Source organism: Bubalus kerabau, chromosome 7 (assembly GCF_029407905.1).
Source record: "Bubalus kerabau isolate K-KA32 ecotype Philippines breed swamp buffalo chromosome 7, PCC_UOA_SB_1v2, whole genome shotgun sequence".
Lineage (NCBI taxonomy): Eukaryota > Metazoa > Chordata > Mammalia > Artiodactyla > Bovidae > Bubalus > Bubalus kerabau.
The window spans coordinates 29,442,259-29,469,730 of record NC_073630.1 but is presented as its reverse complement, the minus strand read 5'-3'; the positions used below and the strand labels follow the sequence as shown (position 1 = coordinate 29,469,730).

The 27,472-nt window shown below is 43.9% G+C and overlaps 1 long non-coding RNA gene across 3 annotated transcripts; it reads right to left on the bottom strand.

Annotated features, from left to right (window-relative positions):
- Positions 1-631: 631 nt before the first annotated feature.
- Positions 632-26,842, bottom strand: LOC129657589 (uncharacterized). Of its 3 annotated transcripts, XR_008716863.1 has the most exons (4): positions 25,463-26,842; positions 24,323-25,175; positions 12,484-12,548; positions 7,326-8,104 (listed from the first exon to the last, which is right to left on the bottom strand). It is a non-coding gene; the product is annotated as an uncharacterized LOC129657589 (long non-coding RNA). The 3 variants fall into 3 exon arrangements; XR_008716862.1 differs by lacking the exon at positions 7,326-8,104 and adding an exon at positions 632-873 and having other exon boundaries at positions 24,323-26,842; XR_008716861.1 differs by having other exon boundaries at positions 24,323-26,842.
- Between the last annotated feature and the right edge of the window lie 630 nt (positions 26,843-27,472).

The following is a 27,472-nucleotide window of genomic DNA, read 5'->3' as shown; positions in this document are numbered from 1 at the left end:
CTATAAAGAAAGAGGCTCGGCCAGGTCACACAGCTAATAAGTGGTGGGTTTGCCATTCATGCACGACCATACTGCTAGCACCCCGTGTGGCCACGCTTGTTGCCTTCTACTGCAACTGCTTCAAGTGGCCTGCCTTTGAGACCTCTCCCTGGGGGACTGCTGTGTGTCACAGACACTGTCATACCGTTGTCCTTTAGTCTTGAACATATTTTAGGAAGAAGCCTGGGAAGAAAGAAGAAAACACCATAGACTGACAACATGAGGCTACTTCCTTCAGTAGGAGCTGAGAAGTGTATTTGTAGGTTGGTAGAATCCTACATGATATTGTGGGGGTAAAGAATTTGTTACTAAGGGAAAACACACGTGAGAGCTAGACTCTGTTTTTACATTCACTCAGAACAGAGTCCACTAGAGTCTCTCAGGCCTCAGAAGGCCCTTGCTCCTCCCTCTACCACCACCTCCACTGCCCGACTCCCTGCGTCCTCACACTTTGAATATACCTCTCTTGCAGTAGTTAGCACCTGGATCTAACTAGTTGTTTATGTCTGTTTCCTGCCCCTGAATTGTGCGTGCCTAGGGACAGGTGCCCTGTCCCACTCACCCATGTTCCGCTCACCTGGCAAGGGCCTTGATGAGAAAGCACACCAGTGCTCACAGAGCACCGTCATTTGGTGAAGCAACACATGTGCAGTGTCCGTGGCGCTGACATTATCCAGGTGCCATGCTGACACTTCAGGTTCAAAGTGGAATGAGGCACAGGCTCAGGGCTGTGGGCACTGCATCACCAGGGTGTCCACAGAAGAGAAGCCACTTCAAGTGTGCACAGCAAAGGGAACATAGTGCAGATAAGTGGTTTCCACAGGTGCTGAGGCTCTAAGAAGCCAAACAGAAGAAAAGAGAAACCAGAAATTAGCAACAGGTGGGAGCCGCTGATGGCACCAGGAGACAAAGACAGGAGGTGACAGTTCCCAGAGCCCAGGAGCAGAGGCAACCTGCAAGAGAGGCTGTCCTGGGAGTGGGTGCCACCAAGGGGACACAGACAGCAGGGCTTTCTGCCCTCCAGTCTCCGGCCAGCTGCCCCACTGGCCTCTCCCAGCTGGTCCGGGAGCCTGGTGAGTGCCAGGTCAGCCTCTCTTGTGCAGAGCAGAGTTTGGGGAGAGGGAGAAGGATGAGACCATACAGGTGTGCTGCACCCATGGGAGGAAGGCCACTCTGGAGGGAATGCAGGGCCAGGCCAAGGATGGGCTGAAGGAGGGAAAGCCAGAGTCAGGTAAGCTCGCTGCTTTCAGGGCAAGAAGGTAGGTTAGTTGCCATATATATATATATATTTTTTTTTTTTGGCCACACATTTAGTGGCATAAAACAATATACATTTATTTTCTCTAGTTACTTCGGGTCAGGAGCCCAAGCATGACTTAGCTGGATTCTTGGTCAGGGTCTCAAGTAGCTGCAATCAAGGTGTTGACCAAGCTATGCTTTCATCTAGAGACTCGACTGGAGGGACATCCATCTGAAAGTTCATGCAGGCTGTTGGCAGAATCAATTCCTTATGGCTGTATGACTGAGGGCCCAGCTTTTTGCTCGTTGTGATGTGCTAAGTCACTTCAGTCATGTCTGACTCTTTGTGATCCCAAGGACTGTAGCCTGCCAAGCTCCTCTATCCATGGGATTCTCCAGGCAAGAATACTGGAGTGGGTTTGTCAGGGGAGTGTGAAATTTCCCCGGTTCTGTCTTGTCTCAACAAAAATTTGAAGTGACGGACGTTAAAGCCCTTGGCCTGTCACAGCTCTCAGACAGACCGTCTTATAGCTCTCAGCTCTCGGACAGACCGTGTTATACCTCTCGGCTCTCAGACAGACCGTGTCATAGCTCTCGGACAGATCAGTGTTACAGCTCTGTGTTACAGCTCAGTTTTATTTAGAGAATAAAAGGAAAATACATCCTTGAGGCGTGAGGGCATGCTGACCCAAAAGACGCGAAGGGAAGAGAGGGAGAGAGACAGAGAGTGTGTGGGGGAAAGAGACCCCTGGCCCTTTGGCTCTTCTTTTTATGTTTTTTTCTTTTTCCTCCCCCTGGGTCTGCCCTATGTAAATTGGGCTAGCCAGGACGGCTGTTTGTTTTACCTGAGGTCCACACTCCGGTCCTAGGACCTTCTTTGTTCTATTTTCGCAGGCTTTTCCCTTCTTTGTCTTTTAGCCACCGCCATTCTCAACTCCTTTTTCTTATTCTAACTACCTAACAGGTTGCCATGCCCTCCTCCAGGGGATCTTCTAGACCCAGGGACTGAACCCACGTCTCTTACATCTCCTGCATTGGCAGGCAGGTTCTTTACCACGAGCACCTTCTGGGAAGCCCCAGGCTAGGTGTCAACTGGGACCATCCTTAGGTCTGAGAGCTAACATTGCTGTTGGCAGCTACATGGGCTCCCTCAGTGGGGCCATTTACTTGATGAAGCCCACAAGGAGCATCTCTTACTCCAGTTTGCTGAGAGGGAGTCTCTTATAGCATAACACAGTCACATATATGACATCCCCTCACTTTGCTATATGGGTTGGGAGCCTGCACTCAATGAAAGGGGGTTACACAAAGACATGAACTCTAGAGATGTGATCACTGGGGTCACCAAGGGTCTGTACATCATACAATGGATCTCTGCATACCTTGGTTCTGGTTTTCTTCTTCTGCAGGTCTAAATTTTTAAGAGTACTCACTAAAGAGTGAAACAGTCGGAACAGTCATATGAATCTTCTGTCCTCTGACTTAGAAAATTAGCAATAAAATCTATAGACATTGCAATTAGTGAAAGCTCAGAAATATTACAAAAATTTGCTAAAACAAATCCCATGTCAAATTAAACTTACCTTTTTCTTACTATCTAAATGCATCTTAAAACTTAAGTATTTTGCAAGTGTTTTGACCAATAAAATCCAGTTCTAGGAATTTATTCAAAGAAAATTATCACAGACGTGTGCAAAGATTTAGCTACAGGGATGATCACCTCAGCATTGATAATAATTACAAAACACAAAACCAAAAAACCCCAAACTACAAACAAACTATTATTTAACAATAGGATATTAACTAATTAGGCTATGATGCATTCATACAATAGAATACGATGACTCTTTTGAATATGATGTGGAAGAATATTGAAATGCATGAAAAAATGTTAACTACATAATAGTGATTTAGTACTACATGGATGTGAGAGTTGGACTGTGAAGAAAGCTGAGCGCTGAAGAATTAATGCTTTTGAACTGTGGTGATGGAGAAGACTCTTGAGAGTCCCCTGGACTGCAAGGAGATCCAACCAGTCCATCCTAAAGGAGATCAGTCCTGGGTGTTCATTGGAAGAACTGATGCTGAAGCTGAAACTCCAGTACTTTGGCCACCTCATGCGAAGAGTTGACTCATTGGAAAAGACTCTGATGCTGGGAGGGATTGGGGGCAGGAGGACAAGGGGACGACAGAGGATGAGATGGCTGGATGGCATCACTGACTCAATGGACGTGAGTCTGAGTGAACTCCGGGAGTTGGTGATGGACAGGGAGGCCTGGCGTGCTGCGATTCATGGGGTCGCAAAGAGTCGGACACAACTGAGCGACTGAACTGAACTGACTACTAAAAAGAGGGAAAGGCCCTAACACACACCTCATGGCTCCATTTTGTCTTTGTTTTATTTTAGCATATACAGGCATGGATAAATGACTGGAAAGATTTACACAAAATTGTGACAATATCTTTGGATAATGAAATGAGATGTAACATTTCTTTTGCCTTATTTTATTCTCTAGATTTTCTACCATAAACACATATCACTTTTATATAGTAAGGAAAACATTAACTTAAAAATATCTAAGTTTCCACTATCAGATATTAGGAACAAAGGGTGTATTGGAAGCCGTCTAAAAAACTGGAGAAGGAGGTAACTTTGGATCTTGGTTCTCCTATTTGGTGACACTGTTACCTCAAGCAAATCACTATCTCACTAACCTTGGTTGACTCGTGTGTCATGAAAACACCCTTTTCTCTGGCTAAAAGCAGTGTCTACTGTAATGATTAAGACGATGTGTAGGAAAGTACTTGCTAAATAGTAAAGCATGAGTAACAGCATTTTCCCCTTTGACATTCAAATGAAATAAGATCCACCATACAAAGAGAGGTATGAGGAAGGATCTGGTGGTTAAAGTTGTTACTGAATGTTACTCCACGGCAGAGTTTTCTCCAAAACCCTACATTCAATTACAGTCTCCCTTGGCGTCTGGGTGTGTGTCTGCGTGTGTGTCTTGCTTACCGTTAGCTGCCAGCATGGTCTTGAGCCTGTCAGTTTCCTCTCTGACTTTAGCTCCTACCGTAAGCTTGTAAGGGAAACATTATGTTACGCGTATAGATTTCTTACCAGGCTCTCTAGGGCTTTTACAAGCTCTAACATTCTATGATTTGGAGAATCACTGACTCCATGGACATGAATTCGTGCAAACTCTGGGAGATAGTGAAGGACAGGGAGGCCTGGCAGGCTGAAATTCATGGGGTCACAAAGAGTTGGCCATGACTTAGCAACTGAACACACACAACACCTATCTTCCTAAGTGGAGCACAGCCAAAGAAAACGGGGAATAACAGGAGTCAGGTTCCTTCTTTAAGGAGATTGCTGTCCGGGCTGGTTACATTCCTAGGAGAGGAAAGACTGAAGGATTTTTGATGACACATTATATCAGTGATATAACAGCATACCTCCTGAAGTCCTGTCGTGCTGGCATGAGTGGTGGCTTTGGAGAACACAATGAAGAATGTGAGCTCTAGCATCAGACTGGCCTGGGTTCAAATCCCAACTTGGGCTCACCGTCTTGTGATCTTGGCAAGCTAAGCCTTGGTTTCCTCTATTATCTTGAAGTCTCATGTGGCTTTTACCTTACCTTTGGGGACAATTAAGAGCTGGTAGTACAGTGTCTGGCACATAGTGGATGTTTAGTAACCAGTAAATTTAATTACTATTTGGAGTTCATTGGAATAAAGCAGTAGGACAATATTCTTGGTTTAATCTAGCTCTTTATTTCTCCTGGGTCACCAGAGGACATCACCATCTAAAATGTGTGCTTGTCTTGGTTTAAGTGTCCTTTGGTGATGCCCAAGTTTTCCAGGGTCAGCTTTTTAGTCACTGACTGCACTCAAGTGTTCAACTGTCAAATTCTGAATCTGTGGGGAAGGAACGTGTTAAGATGCCATCTGGTTGTAAGTAGTTCCAGCAGGTGAGAGTTTGTTTCTATCCATTTAAAGACGTTTTCTTGAGCTTCCTAATGATATTCTCGTGTGAGCTTTTCTACAGATATTCAGAAGATGTGTGATTCCGATGGTAAAGAATCTGCCCTCAACGCAGGAGAACCAGGTTTGATCCCTGGGTCAGGAAGATCCCCTGGAGAAGGGAATGGCTACCTACTCTAGTATTCTTGCCTGGAGAATCTGATGAACAGAGGAGCTTGGCGGGCTACAGTCCATGGGGGTCACAAAGAGTCGGACACAAATGAGTGACTCAGCACCATATATCCAACCACCTTTGACACTTTTTGTCAGAGATTGTGTTGAGATATCTGAGAAACTCTTTGTGGAATAAAATTATATTTCATAATCTTGGAAGCTAACTATATTTCATAATCTTTCATAATCTTAGTTGGGGTGAGTTTCTCTTTAGAAAAACTAAATTGAAGATTTCCCTCTCTAAAAAACTGAACTCAATATATTTCCTAAATACCAGGGTTGCTTGTGCCAAGAAACTTTTTTTTAACATGGGACGTGCAGAAAAGATTCTCTTTAATCATAAGTGAATGTGGTTTAATTTTTTTTAATTTTATTAACTTGTTTCCTTCCATTAGAAAAGTAATACATGTTCATGTTCAGAAATTTATTTTCAAACAATTCCTAAGGAAATAAAATGGAAACAGTCCTGTCTTCACCACCCCATGACCCTCAGAGGAACACATCCATCTTCCCAGAAGTAATCTCTGTTAAACTGGGCACACAGCCTGCTAGAATTTGAGGAGCTTATACACATGATACAATATCTTGATTTTAACTAAACTTTATTTGAGATAATTGCAGATTTATGTGCAGTTACAGGAAATAATATTGAGAGATGCTATGTACCCTTTGGGTCTTCCCAGTTGGCACTAGTAATAAAGAACCCACTTGCCAATGCAGGAGACATAAAAGATGTGGGCTTGACCCCTGGGTTGGGAAGATTCCCCTGGAGGAGGGCATGGCAATCCACTCTAGTATTCTTGACTGGAGAATCCCATGGACAAAGGAGCCTGATGGGCTACAGTCTATAGGGTCGCAAAGAGTTGGACACAACTGAAGTGACTTAACACACAGCACACACACAGGTGCCCTTTACCAAGTCTCCCCCCATGGTAACATCTTGAAAAACTGTAATGCAATATCACAGCCAGGAGGCTGGATACAGTCTGTCAAGAGACAGAACATTCCATATCCACAAGAATCCCTCCTATGGCCCTTTTATAGCCAAATCCACTTTCCTCCTATGACTAGCCCTTCATTGTGTGTTAGTCACTTAGTCGCGTCTGACTCTTTGCGACCCCATGGATGGTAGCCACCAGGCTCCTCTGTCCATGGGATTCTCCAGGCAAGAATACTGGATTGGGTTGCCATTCCCTTCTCCAGGAGATCTTCCCAACCCAGGTACCGAGCCTGGGTCTCCCGCATTGCAGGCAGATTCTTTACCATCTGAGCTACAGGGAAGCTCTTACCCCTTCATTAACCCCTGGCAATTGCATACTTTCATCATTTCAAAATGTCACATAGGGACTTCCCTGGTGGTCCAGTGGTTAAGACTTCGTCTTCCAGTGCAGAGGGTGCGGGTTCAATCCCTGGTCAGGGAGCTAAGATCCTACATGCTGTAGGGCCAAAAAACCAAAGCATGAAAGGGACAAAATATGGTAACAAATTGAATAAATACTTTTAAAATGGTCCACATCAAAAGAAAAAAAAAATACTTCATGTAGTGGAATTACACAGTACATGACATTTGGGGGCTGGCTTTTGCACTCAGCATAATTTCCTGGGGATTCATCCAGGTTGTTGCGTGAATGACTAGTTTGTACCTTTATTATTGCTGAGTGGTAGTCCATGCTATGGTTATATCACAGTTGGTTATTTATCTGTCAAAGGACATCTGAGTTGCTTCCAGACTGGGGCTTTTACAAATGAAGCTGTTATAAACATTTATGTACAGGTTGTTATGTGAACACAAGTTATCGTTTCTCTGGGATAAATGCCCGGAAGTGTAATTGCTGGGTCATATGGTAGAGCCAGCAATGAAGAAACACTTTGTAGAATAAAATTATATTTCATAATGGGTGGATCTTGTGAGCTAAAGGTTTTTATTTCCATCTGGAAAAAATGGAAATTGGAATCGTTTTTCCACTCACTGTAGGTTAGGTTTTGTTGCTCTTGGGCTGTTTTCAAGGTTTTTCTTTTGCTTCAGAAGTTTGATGATGATGTGTCTTGATATAGATTTCTTTGGAGATTCTATCTGAGCTTCATTCAGTTTCTTGAATCTACAGACTTATGTCTTTTACCAAATTTGGGAAGTTTTCATCTTTTTTTAATCTTTTTTTCTCCTCTCCTGGAACACTGCTAACAGAAATATTAGATTTTTACATATAGTTCTACATTAGGTCCTTAAGGCTCTGTTCTTTTTCCTTTTTTGCCCCGTCTATTTTTCCTGTTTTTCAGAATAGATATTTCCTTATTGATTGATCTGTAGGTTCACTGATTCTTCCCCTGTCCCCTCCGTTCTGCTGTTGAACTTATCCATAGAGTTTGGCTGTTGTTGGCTACTGTATTTTTCATTTCTAAATTTCTATTTGGTTCATTTTCACATTTTCTATTTCATTGCAGAGAGTTTCTGTTTTTTGTTTTAAGCATTTTCATAATTGCTCACTGAAGCATTTTTATGATGGCTCCTTTAAAAATCATGTCAAATAAGTCTAACAGCTGTGTCATTTCAGCGTTGGTATCTGCTGATTGTTTTTTATTATTCGATTTGAAATCTTATTGGATCTTGATTTTCACTGGAAGTGATTTTCTATTAAAGATAAAGGAGAAAGATAGTGATTTTTTACATCAAAACCTAGGCATTAGATGAGACTCTGGATCTTATTTAAGCGTCTAGTTTAGCTGCCTGTGACTCTTCTCTGGCATGGGTGGAGGGAGCATTGCCTTTTTACTACCCAGGGGAGTAGACATCCAGGCTTCCCTCTTGGCCACTATCGACAGTCCTCGTTACTGCTGGGCAGAGGTGGGAGCTGTGCCCTCTACTAGCCCTCCACGGACCCTGCCTGGGCGAGGCAGGAGCACCTCCTACTGCACGCCACGTGGCCTCCACTGACACCGCTGGGGGTGGTGGCCTCGCTGCCTCTGGGCAGTGGGGAGAGTCCTCACCCCCTTCTGGGCCTTCTCTGGCAACATTTTGGCACAGGAGTCGGGCATCTCTTCACAGGCTGATGAGAGTGGATGTCTAGGCGCTCCACTCTGTCGGGACTATTGTGGGAGGCGGTGAGGACCACAGCTTTTTTCCCCACAGATTTTGGCTGGAGCAGAGAAGTTATTGACCGAAGATTTTCTGTTTTGCTACACTTCCCCATTCCTGGACCAATGGTTAGAGACAGTCAGCTTTTGTGCCTTTTTTTTTTTTTTTTTTCTGTCTGTTCCCGTTGGTATCTCCAACTGCTGCAGCACCTAGTCCAGGATATACGAGGCAAGAAGAAAACCCAGGCAACCGACCACTGCATCATATCTAGGGTCCCAAACTCCTTAGCTGGTTGGCCCTCATGTCTCTACCTTTCAGAGTCTTCTTAGGCTTGCTGTATACACAATGCTGGGGTATTAACTGTACCCAGTGGGAGGAATAGAGAGAAGCGTGTCTATTCTGTCTTCCTGGAAGCGGAAGCCCATGGTTTACTTTTAACAGGGACTCAAATAGTACAAGTTTTCCCTTGAGCTATAAAGCATGCAGTTTTAGCAACTACAAAGAAATAACAGAAGACTACAATTAAGGAAATCTTTAATCTTGAAATTAACTAAATAAAATCATAGTGTCTGTACATTCTAATGTATAACAGGGAAAACGGAACAATGACTGTGTGTTAAAGGCCCAGAATTATGGAGTCAGAAGAGCTTAATTAATATTTTAAACCAAGAGTGTAAATCGAACTGTCTTATGAAGTAACGCCAACCATCAAAGTGAAATTAAGGAGCCAGAGTGCTCACAATCTATATTTTACTCTGTAGAACCCATTTTCTCTTTCTCTCTCCTTCTTTCTTTCTTTCCTTCCCCCCTTTTTTCCTCCCTCTGTCCCTTCCTTCCTTCCGTTCTTTCACTTTTTAAAAATTTTAAATCTTTGATTTTTTTTTGCCCCCTCTCTTTTTTGACCCCTACACTGCAGCTTCTTGCCTTTATTTCTGGGCCAGCCATTAGACTCAACTGATTGAAACTATTGTTTAGTAAAATCTATGGATTATTCTGAACTAATCTTGAGAAAACTTTAGGTAAGGAAAATTCTACAGACTTCCTTTGTGGTTGCTTGAAATAGCACTCTATAGCATTTTACTTTCTGACTTTTCTACATACTCTGCTTAGACCAGTATTTTGCAAATCACATTCACTTCCCATCTTCAGGAATTGGGCCAAATTTTCATTTAACTCATTCTAATTTTTAGTTAATTTTTCTTAAATCAATTCTTTTTTAAAAAACTTGTTTCAAAAGAAAATTGTAAAAAAGAAAGAAAATAGTACTGGTAAAGTATCTAAAAAAAAAAAAAAAAAAAGTAGAAAGATACCACAATCTCCCATAGTAAACAAGTTCATATCTTGTAAATTTTGGAGTGAGAACGTTCTCTATGGTGTCCAATCTGCCTCCCTATCTCTGACTGCACTTTATGTTAGTTTCTGTAGATTTTATGAAAATAAATCTCACCAATGCAATAAGTACTTGTCCCATGGAAGAAAACCAAAACTTAATCTTATTCTTATCTCTCCTTTAAAACATATCTCCTCAAATCTTGTCTCCTTTAAAACTTATTCCTCTGCCACTTGGGGGCTCCCAGGTGGCTTAGTCAGGTTAAGAATCTGCCTGCAATGCAGGAGACTTGGGTTCGATCCCTGGGTCAGGAAGATCCCCTGGAGGAGAAAATGGCAACCCACTTCAGTACTCTTGCCTGGAGAATCCCATGGACAGAGGAGCCTAGTGGGCTATAGTCCATGGGGTCACAGAGAGTCAGACATGACTAAAATGACTGAGCACGCTTACACACACAGCCGCTTGATGAAAACTCAGGCCCCAAGAATTTTCTACTCATTCTGGAATAATAAGCCATCCTCAAATGATTAAGAGAGCTGTGGTCCCCATTCATTCCAAATCAGTAGAGAGAAGGTATCAGGCCATGATGAAAATCAATTCTTGGATTTTGACCTGAAGACTGGACTGCTCCTCCCCTTTCTGCTTCTTGAGGCCTGTGGTTTGAGGCTGGCAGCCCCAGGGGAAGGGAGTGGGGGCGGCTCCTGCTCACCTCCTTTCTTACTCCTGGTCACTCACACCAACCCCAACCAGCTGACAGAGGGGCAGGATAGGCCCAGAAAGCAGGGGGACAGTTCTTCTTTGGTCACTGGCTTTGTGCACTCTGACAATAGCAGATGCCTCCCGCTCACCCTTTCCAAGGTTCCCATCCCTGAGATCGCCGTCTTGCAACCCCCACTGGCAGCCTTTCCCCATGGGCCTGCCGTTGGAGTCCCCACTCTCCTGGTTGGTCCTCTAGTGTAACATTTGACAAGGCTACAGTGCACCCCTCCTCTCAGATGTGGCCCACAGCTAATCCCTGCGAAGTGCTCATGTATCCTTTACCCTGAGAAATCAGACGCACAGCCCATCCCACTCAGCATCACACTCCCAAAGCTGCCATCAAAACCGTTCACGAGCTTTCTCCTTCCTCCTAGATCTCCCCAAGCACCAGACCCAAGCCCACCCTGTCCTCTGACCCATTCTCTGGCAGCTTCTCCTAAAATCCAGGGAGGAGATGCACCTCTGCGTTAGAGTGAGTGGGGATCACAGCTCTCGTGAATGGAGAGGTTCTTACAACATGCCCTGTTCCTCTCCTACTCTCGCTAACCCAATTTGGGCCTCTGGCTGAGGGAATCCAAAACTGTAAAGCCAATTCTTAATTTTTTTTTTTTTTCCTTTAGATCATCTGTAAGTGATGATCTGGTATCTCTCCTGGGGATTTATATATTTTCCTCATTCAAAACTTTAATGTTAACAGCCAGCACAGGAGAACAGCAACTTTTTGTGCCCTCAACTTATTTATGAATATTTCAGGACTTGTTATTAAAGGTTATAAATCTTCCTCAGGCCTCTTCTTTCAGGAGCTAAATGAGCCCAATTCTCAGAGAGTCATTTCTCCAAGGTCCTTTAATAATTTGGATTTTTCTCCTCTAATTTCTCTAGTTTTATTACGTTTCAAATAATTTGTGCATCAGAGAAATGAACATGCAAGATGTGTGCATGACTTTGATAGTTTCATTTTTATTTCACTTCCAATTTTTCGTAGGTAAAAGTGTCATATATTTTAAACCCCGGACCTTACAGAAGGGTGTACAAGTGGCAGCTTCTTTACCATCCGTGTCCCAAGCCACCCAGCACCATCCCCCACTCCCAGGAATGAGTATAAGTAGTTCCCTGAGAATCCTTCCAGCGATACTCTGTGTATATACAAGCGATCGTGTATTTATAATCTGTCTCCCACTCACCCTCACACTTTCCCTTTGCTTTTGCCCCTTATAAGAATATCTTCAAGATCCTCTAGATCAGAAAAGAATTTCCTCATTCTCTTCTGTAGCTATATTATAGTCCTTTGGCTGGATGTCCCAGAATTTAACTAGTTCCCTCCTCTTTTTTATTAATTTTTAAAAAAAAAATTTAGTTATTTTTAATTGAAGGATAATTCTTTACAGAATTGTGTTGGTATCTACCAAACATCAGCATGAATCAGCCATAGGTTTACCCATGACTAGTTCCTTACTCTTGAACATTCCAAAGTCTATCACAAATAATGCTGCAATGAATAATCTAAATACATCATTTAGCTCATATTTGAATATACCTACAGGATAAATTCCTAGAAATAAAGTTGCTGGTCAAAGAAGGCATGCAGTTATAGTTCTAAAGATGCTGCCAAATTGTTTTGCATCAGAATGGCACCAGTTATACCCTTCCCAGCAATACAGGAGAGTGCCCATCTATACAGACTCGCCTCCATGCCATGTTGCAAAACTCTTTAATCATTGACAATCCAAATGGTGACATATTGAATCTCAGTTGAGTGAGGCTGAGCAAATAACTTCCCTGCACTTCAGTCACTTGTATTTTCTTATTTTGTGAACTGTCTTGCATATGATATTTGAATGCTTACCTGGACAGGTCTGGAAATGGTGGAAGGATTACTTCATTGGCCACACAGGTGAACAGTAGGAGATGCTGTCACAGAAAAAGGTACAGGGCTTAATTAAGACAGTGAAGCTTCAGGAGCCCATGTAGCAAGAAGCATGGACTATTTGCCACACATAATGCAACGTGGACAGTGGTAACTTCAGCCTGGTGCAGAAACAGTTCTAGGTCATGTCTCCCATGCAAATTCCTAGGTGGGTAATGATTTCAAAGAGAAAATTATTAGCAGATAATACGCTCCAGGAGAATCTAGCAAACAGGAAGTTACAAAACAAGCAAAAAAAATCTTGAAAATATTTGATACCCCCAATGTAAGAATTTATAATATATTAGCACTAAATAAATTTGGTCTTGCAGTTACTGAATCTAGGGAGGGAAATACATGTAGATAAACGATGATAGATAACAGATGAAAATATACATGTTGACTTAAAATGTACAACATAGAAGCTGCTTCCCTGATGGAGCAATGGTTAAGAATCCGCCTTGTAATGCAGTGGGCACCGATTGGATTCCCGGTCAGCAGTGAAGATCCCATATGCCGCAAGGCAACTAAACCCATGTGCCACAGCTACTGAAGCCCAAATGCCATAGAGCCCATGCTCCACGACAACTGGAGTAGGAGCCACAACTAGGGAGTAGCCCACGCTTGCTGCAACTAGAGAAAGCCTGCGCACAGCAATGAAGACCCAGCACAGTTTTTTTTTTAAAAAGAAGCCTAGTTTAAAAAAAAAACAAACACGAAGCAGCAGCTGTGAGTTGTGTTTATTCAGTGTCTTGCTGAGGACTGTAGCCTGGGAGACAGCATCTCAGGGAGCTCTGAGAAGTTGCCCCATGTGATTTTGGTGAAGGGAGTATGTGCATGCAACAAAGCACATAACTCAGCAGAAGGTTGCGGCTCATCACCAGGGACACATATTTTAGCTAATGGTTTTAGTGCTTTTCTTTCTAAGTACAGGAAAATGCAAAACGTTGGAAAAATCTTAAAGGTTTCTCCTGAAAATATCTAACTATCTGAAGGCCTGTTCTGTCCGTTTTCCCAGAACACAGAGTGCCTCATTCCTGATCTCTGCCCTGAACTCCTTTCAGAGGCTGTTGAAGGTCAGTGGCTTCAGTGGCAAACAATCCTTGTAGAGCTGGATGGTGAGTGCCATTCTTTAGTTGGCACAGATACATACAGTATATACTATATTTGGTATATAATAACACATACCCTGGGTTTCCCTGGTGTCTCAGATGGTAAAGAATCTGCCTGCAATGCAGGAGACCTGGGTTTAATCCTGGGTCCAGAAGATCCCCAGAGAAGTGAATGGCTACTGCCTCCAGTATTCTTGCCTGGAGAATTCCATGGACAGAGGAACCTGGCAGGCTAAAATAATTGGGGTTGCAAAGAGTCAGACACAACTGAGCGACTAACACTTTCACTTTTTTTCAGCATATACATTGGACTGCAAAGAAATTGAAACAGTCAATCCTAAAGGAAATCAACCCTGAATATTCCTTGGAAGGACTAATGCTGACGCTGATGCTCCTGGCCACCTGATGCGAAGAGTGGACTCATTAGAAAAGGCCCTGATGCTGGGAAAGATTGAAGGCAGGAGGAGAAGGGAGCAGCATATGATGAGATGATTAGATAGCATCACCAACGCAATGGACATGTGTTTGAGCAAACTCTGGGGGATGGTAGAGGACAGAGGAGCCTGGCATGCTACAGTTCATGGGGCTGCAAAGAGTCAGAGGCGACTTAGCAACTGAAGGACAACAACAAAAACATACACATAATATAAAAGTATTCAAGTATTTTAAACCTTAAAACAGTAAATGTAATTTGTCCTAAGAGTTAGCTCAAACATTGGTCATTTGATGGTAGAAATGTTATCATCTATTTAAGAATGATATACAATACCTACAAAAGCAAAAACAAGCAAAAAAATATTTCTGCCAATTAGTGTGTGTATGTGTTTGTGTGGTGTGGGGGTGATCTTTCACTATAAGAGGCATTTGCTTTCAAACGTAAAAGATTCATTGTGACTTAAAAAAATTTTTCATTTTATATTGGAGTATAGTTGCTTTGTGGTAGTTGCTCAGCTGTGTCCAACTCTTCATGACAACATGGACTGTAGCCCACCAGGCTCCTCTGTCCATGGAATTCTCCAGGCAAGAATACTGGAGTGGGTAGTATTCCCTTCTCCAGGGAATCTTCCTGACCCAGGGAACAAATTCGAGTCTCCTGTATTGCAGGCAGATTCTTTACCATCTGAGTCATCAGTGGGTTGATTTAAAATGTTGTGTTAGCTTCAGGTGTACAGCAAAGTGACTCAGTTGTACATGATATATACATACACATATATTCTTTTTCAGACTCTTTTTCCATATAGGTTATTATAGAATATTGAGTTCCACTGTGACTTTGAGCAAATTTGTTTAAACTTTTAAAAATATGTATCTAAAAGGTAGACAATTCTTCAGCTACTCACAGTGTATGTGATGCTTGTAAGGCTTTAAAATCAGACAAGCAGAAAGATTTCTTTGCAAGTCATTCTAGCTCCTTTCACCAATCTCTGGGCAAGTCAACCCTGGAATAACCCGAGGTCCCTGCAGTTGAGGATATCTGCTCACCTGTCCCACGTGGGCACTGATAACCTGGGAAGCTGTGACTGATCGCAGATGCAGCACCTTTGAGGCTGGAAGGCCCCTGGGCCAATGGAAGCTGTAGGGGGCTTTGATAAACTCTCCGCTGTATGGCATGAGATGACGAGAGGGCAGCACCTGAGAATGTCCCGGCTTTGATTCCAGAAGGGAGAGGGGGCCTGGCAGCCATGTGCATCCCGTTAAGAATGGGAATAAGCACGAAACAATATTAACTTTAGAAATGAGATGAAAGCCCATGTGTGCTAGCTTTCACACAGAAGGGGAGACCCAACGAGCCTCCCAACCCCCTTCAGCCCTGCTTTTAGATGGAAATGATTTTGTTGAACACTGACACAAAAGGAAGATACAGATGTAGTGAAGAGCCTTAGCGCAGAACAATTATATGCAAGTAGGTTACATGAAAATATAGTCTCAAGTGGATGATATCTTGTGAATATTAATTAAGGAAATTATTCTCAGAGCAGCTAGTGTTTAAAACAAGATCTAATCTCTCCTGAGTGGGCCTGCCGCCCTCTCTCTCAGTGTTTAACTTCAAAGGGCTTTGGAGTTGGGGCAAATGAGATTATTATTACTTCAATCTAGAGAGGAAACCTATTCTAACCAACACGAGAGTGAATTCTAGAATTACATATAGCAGTTAATACAAAGAAGAAAAAAATATTCCACACTTAAAATGCCTACATGGCAAAATGTTTCTTAACCTTTTTCATCTGATTTGCTTCATCCTCCTATAAAAATTGCACATTTCAGGTACAGAGCTGGAGAAGCGTGTGGGCCAGATGAAGACACACTCTTATTCACCTATTCTTTTCTTTGACTCAGGGCCATTAGAAATAATACTATTACCATTAATATTAATAATATTATTACTATTCTTAGCTAAGACTTAAATGCATCTGTGAGTCAGGTACTCTTTTCCTTATATTAGCTCATTTAATGTTTTAAAAATCCCTGTGAGGTTTTAAAGGTTAACAGACCTAGAAAGGTAAATATATTAGTTTACCGTAAGAAAATACCACAGACTGGGTGGCAGAAACAACAGAAATGCATTGTCTCACCATTCTGGAGGCTGGAAGATCAAGTTGAAGGATGAGATCATGGCATGAACAGGGCTCGTGTCTCCTGAAACCACTCTCCTAGCCTCACAGGTGGCCACCTCCCCTCTTCGTCCTTATTTCTCTGTCCTCTGCACACACAAATCCCTGGCCCCTTGTGTGTCAAATTCCCTCCTCTTATAAGGACAGCCAAAGATGGAAAAGCTCTATACAGTCAGCAAAAACAAGACCAGGAGCTGACTGTGGCTCAGATCATGAATTCCTTATTGCCAAATTCAGACTTACTTGAAGAAAGTAGGGAAAACCACTAGACCAGTAAACCAAATCCACTAAATCAAATCCACTAAATCAAATCCCTTACGATTATACAGTGGAGGTGACAAATAGATTTAAGGGACTAGATCTGATACACAGAGTGCCTGATGAACTATGGAGGGAGGTTCGTGACATTGTACAGGAGACAGGGATCAAAACCATCCCCAAGAAAAAGAAATGCAAAAAAGCAAAATGGCTGTCTGGGGAGGCCTTACAAATAGCTGTGAAAAGAACGGAAGCCAAAAGCAGAGGAGAAAAGGAAAGATATACCCATTTGAATGCAGAGTTCCAAAGAATAGCAAGGAGAGATAACAAAGCCTTTCTTAGTGATCAGTGCAAAGAAACAGAGGAGAACAATAGAATGCGAAAGTCCAGAGATCTCTTCAAGAAAATTAGAGATACCAAGGGAACATTTCATGCAAAGATGGGCTCGATAAAGGACAGAAATGGTATGGACCTAACAGAAGCAGAAGATATTAAGAAGAGGTGGCACAAATACACAGAAGAACTGTACAAAAAAGATCTTCACGACCCAGATAATCACGATAGAGTGATCACTCCCCTAGAGCCAGATGTTTTGGAATGTGAAGTCAAGTTAGCCTTAGGAAGCATCACTACAAACAAAGCTAGTGGAGGTGATGGAATTCCAGTTGAGCTATTTCAAATCCTAAAAGACAATGCTGTGAAAGTGCTGCAGTCAATACGCCATCAAATTTGGAAAACTCAGCAGTGACCACAGGACTGGAAAAGGTCAGTTTTCATTCCAATCCCAAAGAAAGGCAATGCCAAAGAATGCTCTAACTACCACACAATTTCACTCATCTCACACGCTAGTAAAGTAATGCTCAAAATTCTCCAAGCCAGGTTTCAATAGTACGTGAACCATGAACTTCCAGATGTTCAAGCTGGTTTTAGAAGAGGCAGAGGAACCTGAGATCAAATTGCCAACATCCGTTAGATCATCAAAAAAGCAAGAGAGTTCCAGAAAAACATCTATTTCTGCTTTATTGACTATGCCAAAGACTTTGACTGTGTGGATCACCACAAACTGTGGAAAATTCTTAAAGAGATGGGAACACCAGACTACCTGGCCTCTTAAGAAACCTATATGCAGGTCAGGAAGCAACAGTTAGAACTGGACATGGAACAACAGACTGGTTCCAAATAGGAAAAGGAGTACGTCAAGGCTGTATATTGTCACCCTGCTTATTTAACTTCTATGCAGAGTACATCATGAGAAATGCTGGGCTGGATGAAGCGCAAGCTGGAATCAGGATTGCTGGGAGAAATATCAATAACCTCAGATATGCAGATGACACCACCCTTATGGCAGAAAGTGAAGAGGAACTAAAAAGCCTCTTGATAAAAGTGAAAGAGGAGAGTGAAAAAGTTGGCTTAAAGCTCAACATTCAGAAAACTAAAATCATGCCATCCAGTCCCATCACTTCATGGCAAATAGATGGGGAAACAATGAAAACAGTGACAGACTTTATTTTTGGGGGCTCCAAAATCACTGCAGATAGCGACTGCAGCCATGAAATTAAAAGACGCTTACTCCTTGGAAGAAAAGTTGTGACCGACCTAGACAGCATATTAAAAAGGAGACACATTACTTTCCCATCAAAGGTCCATCTAGTCAAGGCTATGATTTTTCCAGTAGTCATGTATGGATGTGAGAGCTGGACTATAAATAAAGCTTAGTGCTGAAGAATCGATCCTTTTGAATTGTGGTGTTGGAGAAGACTCTTGAGAGACCCTTGGACTGCAAGGAGATCCAACCAGTCCATCCTAAAGGAAATCAGCCCTGAATATTCATTGGAAGGACTGATGTTAAAGCTGAAACTCCAATACTTTGGCCACCTGATGCAAAGAACTGACTCATTTGAAAAGACCCTGAAGCTGGGAAAGATTGAAGGCAGGAGGGGAAGGGGACAACAGAGGATGAGATGGTTGGATGGCATCACCGACTCAATGGACGTGATTAAGTAAACTCCAGGAGTTGGTGATGGATAGGGAGGCCTGGCGCACTGCAGTCCATGGGGTCACAAAGAGTCGGACACGACTGAGTGACTGAACTGAATTGACTGAATTGACAAGGACACAAGTCAGACTGGGTTAGGGCCCACCCTACCAGCCTCATTTTAACTTAATCAACTCTTTCTCATCCCTGTCTCAAAATACAGTCATGTTCCTAGGTTCTGAGAACTAGAGCTCCAAAACACAGATTTTTGTTGGGGGCAGGGGATCACCATTCAAACCAGTGAAGTTGTCACCCCAGGCTCTCACAGCAGGTCAGATGTGGAGCTGGGATTTCAACCCTAGGACTAGAGTCGTCCTCAACCATCTGCCCTATCGGTACCGGCCTGTGAGAGGAAAGGCAATATACATCTATTTCAATCAGGATAATGGTCTCATGATCTGTAACAGCTCTGGGTGGGAGGATAAAAGGTAAGACACTGAAAGAAACATCTTTTCAGACAGGACCAGTAAAATGGAATCATACCGATTATTAAGGCTCTGGGGCCTCCATGGTAGCCCAGCTGGTAAAGAATCCTCCTGCAATGCAGGAGATCTGGGTTCCATCCCTGGGTTGGTAAGATCCCCTGGAGAAGGGAAAGGCTACCTACTCCAGTGTTCTAGTCTGGGGAACTCCATGGACTGTATAGTCCATGGGGTCGCAAAGAGTTAGATACAACTGAACGACTTTTCACTTCCATATGAATTTAGCAGATTTTTTTTAAGTTTGTGGGACATTAGCCAATTACCTAACATTAGAATTTTAGCTTTAGCTGTTGGTGAAGGCAGTGCTGCCGCAGGCACCACTCCTGCACGACTGGAAACAGATGCTGGGGGTCGATGGGTACTGGCGAGCCCAGATGCTGAATGGACACGCTTACCACGGACAAGAAATGCAGATGGCGAAGAGAGACGGAACAGCTACGGATGTGGCTGGATGTGGATAAAGGCAAACACATCCGTGTGGGCTCCCCATCGGTCACTGAGGCAGCCGAGGTGCCCCAGGGAGAGTTGGAGTTAAGTGGAAGGGTGTTCCGACATTTCTGGATCAACCTAAGACCCAGGAAATTCAGGCTGCACCAGGCAGCGCCAGCCTCATTACCTGCGATTTGCTCTGCACTCAGCTCAGCAAGCCCACTCCTGATTTTCCAAATGTGCTGTGCACGCCCCACACTTACCCATGCCTCTCTGTCCCCTCTGCTGTGAATGCTCTTAATCACCACCACCTTCCCCATCCCTCCAGCAGGTGAAACTTCTGACGACCTCCTGCCTTGGAAACTAAGATGGGTCCCTTTCTTTACTGTCTCGTTGATCTTTATCATTTCATCCCATTCCAGCACTTTCTATGTATTCATTTGTTTCTGTGTCTCCTTTACTTAACAAAATACTTGAAAATATGAACCATTTCTTTTGCATTTTTGTATCTGCTGCCCCTAATACAGTGCCAGGCACATCATAGGTACCCAGCAGATGACTGCAGAATAAATGTCCATCTCAGAGAAACCTAAAGTCCCAGAGATATGTTTTACCTGGTCAGTATGCCACTTGAAAATAATAATAAATATGTTGCTAATGTTTACAACTTCAGAGATTTCACAGACAAAAAGGATTATCTGCTTTAACAATCCAAAGGGCTGGCTATACCAGGCTTGAATTCCCACACACAATGAGTTAAAATTGAGGAGTGGCCATCCCTTTTGGGGAAGATGTTACTCTGCTGTTTATCCTATTTATCCTATCCTACCCTATTCTTAAGTATTCCTGCCTCACACCTGCCCTCTTCATGCATGTGGGAAACCCACCTCACCCCATTAGGCATTCTGTAACCCCGATCCCCTTAGACCAATCCATCAGATCCTCCCCTGCTTTTGACCGCCCATGGCAGCACATATGGACTACAGTGGTTTTCCATCGTCCGGCTCTGCCCATACCCACGTCTCGCTCCCTCAGTGTATCCTGAAAGGGCAGAAGAGGCGGGAGAAGGATGCTACTTTCGGTTCGTGGAAAGGGAGCTAAAGAGAAGATCTGTCTTCTTCTGGCATATCAGGTGTTGGCACCGGGGAGAAGCAGGATACTGGCCGGGATGGGCAAACAAGCCAGCTGGGAATGGCAGCCCCTGTGTTCCAGCCAGCAAACACCTTTTCAAAGCCTACTTTGCATAAGACAGTTCCGCTGACCACAGCGGAGTCACAGGGGAACAGTTACCCCTGGAACTTCCTTTCTGCAACAGTAGCACCCTGTGTAAGGGAACCAAAGATGGAACATGATCGTCTCATATATATGCTGCCATGAGGTTTCAGACCACCACACTGGCATGAGCTTTCAACGTTGAAAAAATAAATGAAAACTCTCTGGAAATAATAGGAGCACTGTGTCCTGGAACCCGAAGAATAATAATCCCAGGCCATCAGTCATCCAAGCTGAAAACAGTTTCTTCCTCTCTCTTGGCTGGGCCTAGGATGGCAGGACACAGACCCTTAGCCCAGGAGTGATTTGCATCGCTGCCGGGGACACAGAAGAGGCTGCGTCCACCACGGCTGAAAATGCCAGGAAGACGGGGGTCTTTTCCTTTTTAAAGAGTTAGAGTTGCTTGCTATGTATTAGTGTGAAGTGCAGTTTGGGATTGTGCTTCATGGGCCCCAAATATGTGGACTCACAAGGGACTTTTGTGTCCAGATCTGGAGGATTTGCAAGAATATGAACCATGTATGGAGAATTCACATATTCAGAAGGCCACTAAGCCTTTCCCATGCATGGCCTCCCAACAGTCTGAAGCGGTAGGCACTATCCTTACACCATTTTACAGATGGTAATGCTGCAGCTAAGCAGGCTAATCGATGCCACCAAGCCCATGAGTACAAGGTTACAGTACAAGGTTACAACTTGAACTTAGGTCTGTCTGTCTGACCCCACAGCCCTACTCCCAGCTCTCACTCTCTGTTACTTCCTCATTCATTCTCTTATGCCACAAATATTGAGCACTGCCTATGAGTTAGACACTGCCCTAGGTGCTTAGGATACAGCAGTGAATAAATCAGATAAGAATGCGTGCATGCTAAGTCGCTTCAGTTGTGTTTGATGAATTGCAACCCAATGGACTGTAGCCCACCAGGCTCCTCTGTCCATGGGATTCTCCAGCCAAGATTACTGAAGTGGGTTGCCATGCCCTCCTCCAAGAGATCTTCCGGACCCAGGGATTGAACCTGCATCTCTTATGTCTCCTGCATTAGCAGGAGGGTTCTTTACCATAAGAGACACCTGGGAAGCCCCTGGATAAGAATACTTGCTCTCAAGGAAGTTATGTTCAACCCAGCATAGACTGCAGTGCTGTGGAGCCAACATCCCACAGTTGTGAAGACCGTTACCTGGTGGACCTCACTTCCAAAGCGCTCAGGAAAAAATATGCAAATTTGGGGAAAGGCATGATCTTAGTTGCTGTAGGTGCATTTTTAAAGTAAGTTCAAGGGGCTAAAAAAAAGTTCCTGCTCAACTTGAAAATGAGACTGGGGTGTGTTCTATCAGTTTTTCCTGAAGGGGAAAAAAAATCCCCCAATTTTAATTCCCTTCTGAACTTAGCCACATGTTGAGATAAGGAAGGTGGGGTTAGAAATCAATTCAGCTCCCTTGGGAGAAAAATTATAGTAATAAGCTTTTAAAAAACGATGATAATAATAAGCTATATGATTTCAAAGTGACTCACCACCACTCCCCCCTTCTTTTTTTTTTTGACAACTGAAATTGATTTTGAAAGGAAAGGCTGTGGAGATTTTCGTTGAATACAATCCAGACGTTCTAAATCTAAACCCTCTCACCAAAGAGACTGCAGATCTGGAGAGCCTGGGCTCTGTTGATAATGCCCTACTCTCTGCCCGACATACTATACCCACCACCACATGTCACTCAACATGCCTGAGAGCTCGTAGATGAAGGAAATAAAGATGGAACGATATTAAGACTGAAATCAATACAGCTTTCTTTTACATTTCCCAATAGTCTCAATAACTTCAAAGGAGCAGATATGAATATAATTAATGAGCAGAACAAACACCAAGTGCAAAATAAATCTGGACCTTGTTTTACGAGCAGTGTTGGAATGATAGATTTAGAACTGTAGACACGTTTGTTGGCAAATCTGACGACTCACTCATTTCCAAATGGTATAGCCTTTTAGAGCAACTGGAGTTGCATCAGCCTGGGTGCCCCTTAGGAAAAATACTTGCTGGAACCACTTGGTACCGGACTAAACAGAGCCCTTGTACTTTGATGCATTCAGCCGCTGTTAAAATTTATGTTTGAATCAGTATTAGGAGGAATCCTCCGATCAGCTCTCCATTTGGCTGTTTCTGCAAGCTAATCCTGTTTTAAAATATGTATATTCTTAGGAATCTGACCAAACTGAATAACAACAATGCTCAGAGGAAATTCACACTTGTATTTCGAAAAGAAATAAGAGCTCTCGCTAGAGAACAGGCACAAAAGCTACGAAAACAAAAAGATGGCCTTGGCCATGGTGCTCTGCTTCTAACTGTGTGCCTTCTTCTGGGAAATCCCTCAACAGTTCTGCTCCTCCGTCTCCTCATCAATGGTAGCAATACAAGTACATGTATTGTGTGTTCACTATGTATTAGACTAATGACCTAGTAAAAGGTTCATGCACCCTTTTAGACTAGTCCTATGAGCTACAGTCATTCTATTACAACCCCTTTTTTATAAATGAGGAAACTGAGGCTCAGACAGCTGCAGTGACTAGCCTGTACTTTTAAGAATGTGAAAACTAGCATTTTAAGTGAATGTCCTGACTGCGCAGCTTCCATTCTCAACCACTATTTTCTTAGGGCTGGCAGTCAGGAGGTACAGATAGGAGTTCATTTATACAATCCTCACGACTTTAAGTCCATTCACTCATTCTTTGCCTGGTCTCTAAAATGATATTAATACTTGCCCACCTTACATCTTGAACTTCGCACATGAAAGTCAGAAGATGAGGAAGAAATGAATAACAATTGTGACTGTCTCTTTATATTTGGTGGAAAGAGAAGCAGCTGGGGGACAAAAAAGGTCTTTCTAATTTCTTCTCACCTTTTACCACAGGCCTCATGAGTTACAAAGACCTGGGTTCTCTAGTCCTTTGCTTAACAGCCCTCTTAGCCCACTGTGGCCAATATTATCCTTATTCAGGTGTCCTGTAACAGGCCTACGTAGCAAAAACAGAAGCATTCTGGTAATTCTTCATGAATGTAAACTGTGTGGACTCCAACCAAAGCATTCAGGCCTTGGAATGACAGTTTAAAAGCTAGATTATTAACAATGACTTCCTGTTTAGGGTCAAATCCACTAATTTGTGCTCCATAGTATTGGTCTAACATTGGGCCCAGGGACAATCCTATTTCTAACACATCTGTCCTCCAAGGACTATAGACACATGAATTTAGCAGATAATGTCCCAGGGAACAAAGAAGTCTCATCACAGTCCTTACACACAGACAAAGAGAAATAACAGTTTGTTCTACTGATTGTCATGAAACACACCCAAATGTCTTGATATTCCATCTTTTAAGTCAGTTGTAAAAAGAGAAATTGTTTGCACCTTTAATAGCATCATGAAGATGTATAAATCTTGATCCAACTGGCTGTTGGAAGTGAGAATGGCTCCAGGGAGGATGGCTCTGTGGGGAGGGGTTGTGGTGGGGGGTTGGGAGTTGGGGGGGGGGGGGTGTTCCGGGATGGGGAGAGGGGTGAGGTTAGAAGGATGGGGGGTGTAATCACCTTGTTCCTGGCCCAGTACAGAAAGGGCATCTGGGATGCTTCCCTCTGCTCCAGCAGCAGCGCTTGGTTAGGCAGGGCAGCAAAATTAAAAACACCCGGCAGAGCCAAGCGGGGACGCGGGTCGGGGGTGGGAAAGACAAAAACAGAAACCACCACTCACAGGAGCGAACCCTGAGTCTTTTTTTATGTGGTAAGGAAATCTAAGATCTAATCAGTAGCCTTAATTGAAAGGCTCAGTGAGGGGGATCTCTAAGCTCCTCTTCCTGCCATTAATTTTAATTTTAGCCTTTCACAGGGTATGGATAGGAGTGAAGGTGATGCGTAGGGCCCAGCCCTTTAGAACCGTGAGGGCCCCTGGAGAGACGGTGAGGCGCTTCCCCTTTGGAAATCTGCTGAGACCCGATAGGCGCTGGGCGGGGCTGTCGGGGTCCACAGAGGTTCTGTCCCCTCAGATCTGCAGAGGAGGGCGTTCCTCCTCCACTGTGCCCAAGTGCTGCACCGCCCGTGGAGGGAGCCGGCCCGTGGTTCCCCTTTGCCTCCTTTCCTAAAGGCCACGCACGTTGAGGAGTTCCGGGGAGAGGATAGGGAGCCGCGCGGAAGGGCAGAGAAGACAAGGAGGTGGGCAGAAAACAAACCACTAGAGCGGCAGCAGGGAGTGCCGCTGAGGAGCTTTCAAGGACTTTCAAATGAATGCCATCCACTCTTTCCTCGCTGTTTCTGCCGTTTCGTTGACCGTTCTTACTAAGTGCTCAATTAAAATCGGTCTCCCAGGTTCCTCAGTAGTAAAGAATCCGCCTGCCAGTGCTGGAGACTCAAGGAGACTCGGGTTCCATTCCTGGGCCGGGAAGCTCCCCTGGGGAAGGAAATGACAACCCACTCCAGTTATTCATGGGCTTAGCTGGTAGCTCCGATGGTAAAAAAAAAATCTGCCCGCAATGCAGGAGCCCCGGGTTTGATCCCTGGGATGGAAAGATCTCCTGGAGGAGGGCAAGGCAACCCACTCCAGTATTCTTGCCTGAAGAATCCCCATAGACAGAGGAGTCTGGTGGGCCACAGTCCGTGGGGTCGCAAAGAGGCACACACGACTGAGCATGCGTGCAGACGGTGCATTGAAGCCGCACTTCGGTGCACCCTACTCACCGGGTATACAGGATGAACTTTCTTCTGCGGGCGAAAGACGTTAATAGTGTCTCCTTTGTGCTTTCACCAGTTTAAAGCCAGAGCAAAACATAATTATAGCAAAGGCTGTTAATGGACTAGGTGGCAGGTTTGCCACCTTCCTCTGTACCTCTTTTTCCGTCCACCGGGCTATGTGCTAGCTCTCATCATCTTCTAATTATCTCTTCCTCTTTTTGCTTCACAGCTTTAGAAGTTACAAGGGTATTAGCTGAATCCAAATTAAATTTCTTCTTCTTTTTTTTTTTTTTTTTTGCTTTTAAAGGAAATGGAAAAAAAAAAAGAGTAGGTTCTTTTTAGGAGTGGCGCATCACTCCAGACAATCTAACAGGAAAGATATGTAATAGGGTCTCTGGCTGAAAAATCTATGAAGCCAAATAAACCCCAGATCAACTGTAGCCTGCACTGGGTGTAGGGAGTATATTTCAGTCTCTTTTCCACCTCAGGATTTCCACCTGAAAAAAAAATGAAATAATCACACTTACTAATCTCAGAGTGGCAACCGGTGGATTTAACAGCGCCCTGAAAACGAGACTCCTCTGTTTAATGAAGCAGCTCATTCAGAGGTTCATTCGGCTAATAAAACCCCCGTTTTTCACTTGTGTTTGAAGCTAGTCCATTATTCTTTTGCGTGTGGTTTGAACCAGTTTTCCGTGAGCTGTGGTTGCTCCTGAGGATGGATATGAATGGCACTTATTAGGAAGGGAAGAGCTCATGAATTCAGATCATCCTTAATGCTGAAATGAGCTGTAATGAAGGCCTGAGATCAAAGTGCTTGAGAAGCAACGGCAGATGAATGGGCCCCAGAGCCTGGGTCGCTGCAGAAAAGGATTAGGAAACTTCACTTAAGTAGCCAGAAAGGTTTCCACAGGCTAGCCTGCTCTGCATTTAATTGTTTATGGGATTCGTGGTCGAAAGATATACAAATGGCCTCCCTCAGAGAAAACGGCGTTATCAGATATTTTCCACAAGGGAGAGGAAGGGCTTTAAATTAGTAGCAAGAAGAACAGAAGCGAGGCCATTCTTAACTCCCAGGGAGGGGGCCAGGGTGGGGGAGAGGGGCTGAAGGAAGAGACAGATCCAGAAAGAGGGGAAGAAAGGGAAAGGAAGAGGAAGAAGGAGCAACTGCCTAGCCTTCAGGATACGCATAGACCCTCCGTCCAGGGAGAAGCACACCCCTCTTTTCCTAAATACTGAACATGAAGCAAAACAGAGCGCCTGCACTGCAGCGTGGGTGCCTCCCCACTGCGCATCGAAGCAGCGAGATGCAGGGCGAATGGAAAGCAGATGCAGTGGTGGAGTGCTCCAACTTTTTACTCTCCTCCCTTGAAAAGATGTCAAGGATTATTTGTGTTACCTCCCTGGAAAACGCCGAGACGTCTTCTTAAGGGGTGAATGAAAGATGAGTACAAAGAGTTAATTTGAAACCAATCAAGCCCTGTGTTCGTCGACTGCTTCAGAAATCCTTCTGTTTTAATGATGAATTTATTTTCAAAGCAGTGCCGATCCTTTTGAGGGGAATTCCACCTCTCACAGCTGCACAACATGCCCTGCAGTGTTGAGCTTTTTTGCCCACCTGCTCTTTGTAAAACAGCGTGGACTTCCCAGAGCTGAGAGTGTGCCAAGCTGGCTGAGCCCGCCTAAGAGCCATCCTCAGCCTGCAGCCACCGAGGTGTCAGTGAATACACCACAAACCCCTGCAAAACAGTCAGGGCAACTTGGTGGAGCCACACAACCACATGGCAAAGCCACAGACTCCCTCTCACCCAGCAAAGGACCCTCTTGAATTTTCTATGGTTGATCTGTTAACCTAACTTGGCTTCCCCTTGCTGCCCTGTTCAAAAGCAATTGCCTTGAAAATATTATTCGCAAAAATTTTTAAAAACATCACACCTGAAAAACCCTACACAAAATTCCCATTTCGTTGTCCAAGTACAACTCTTGAAGAGACTGGAGGATTTTATCTGCTTTAAC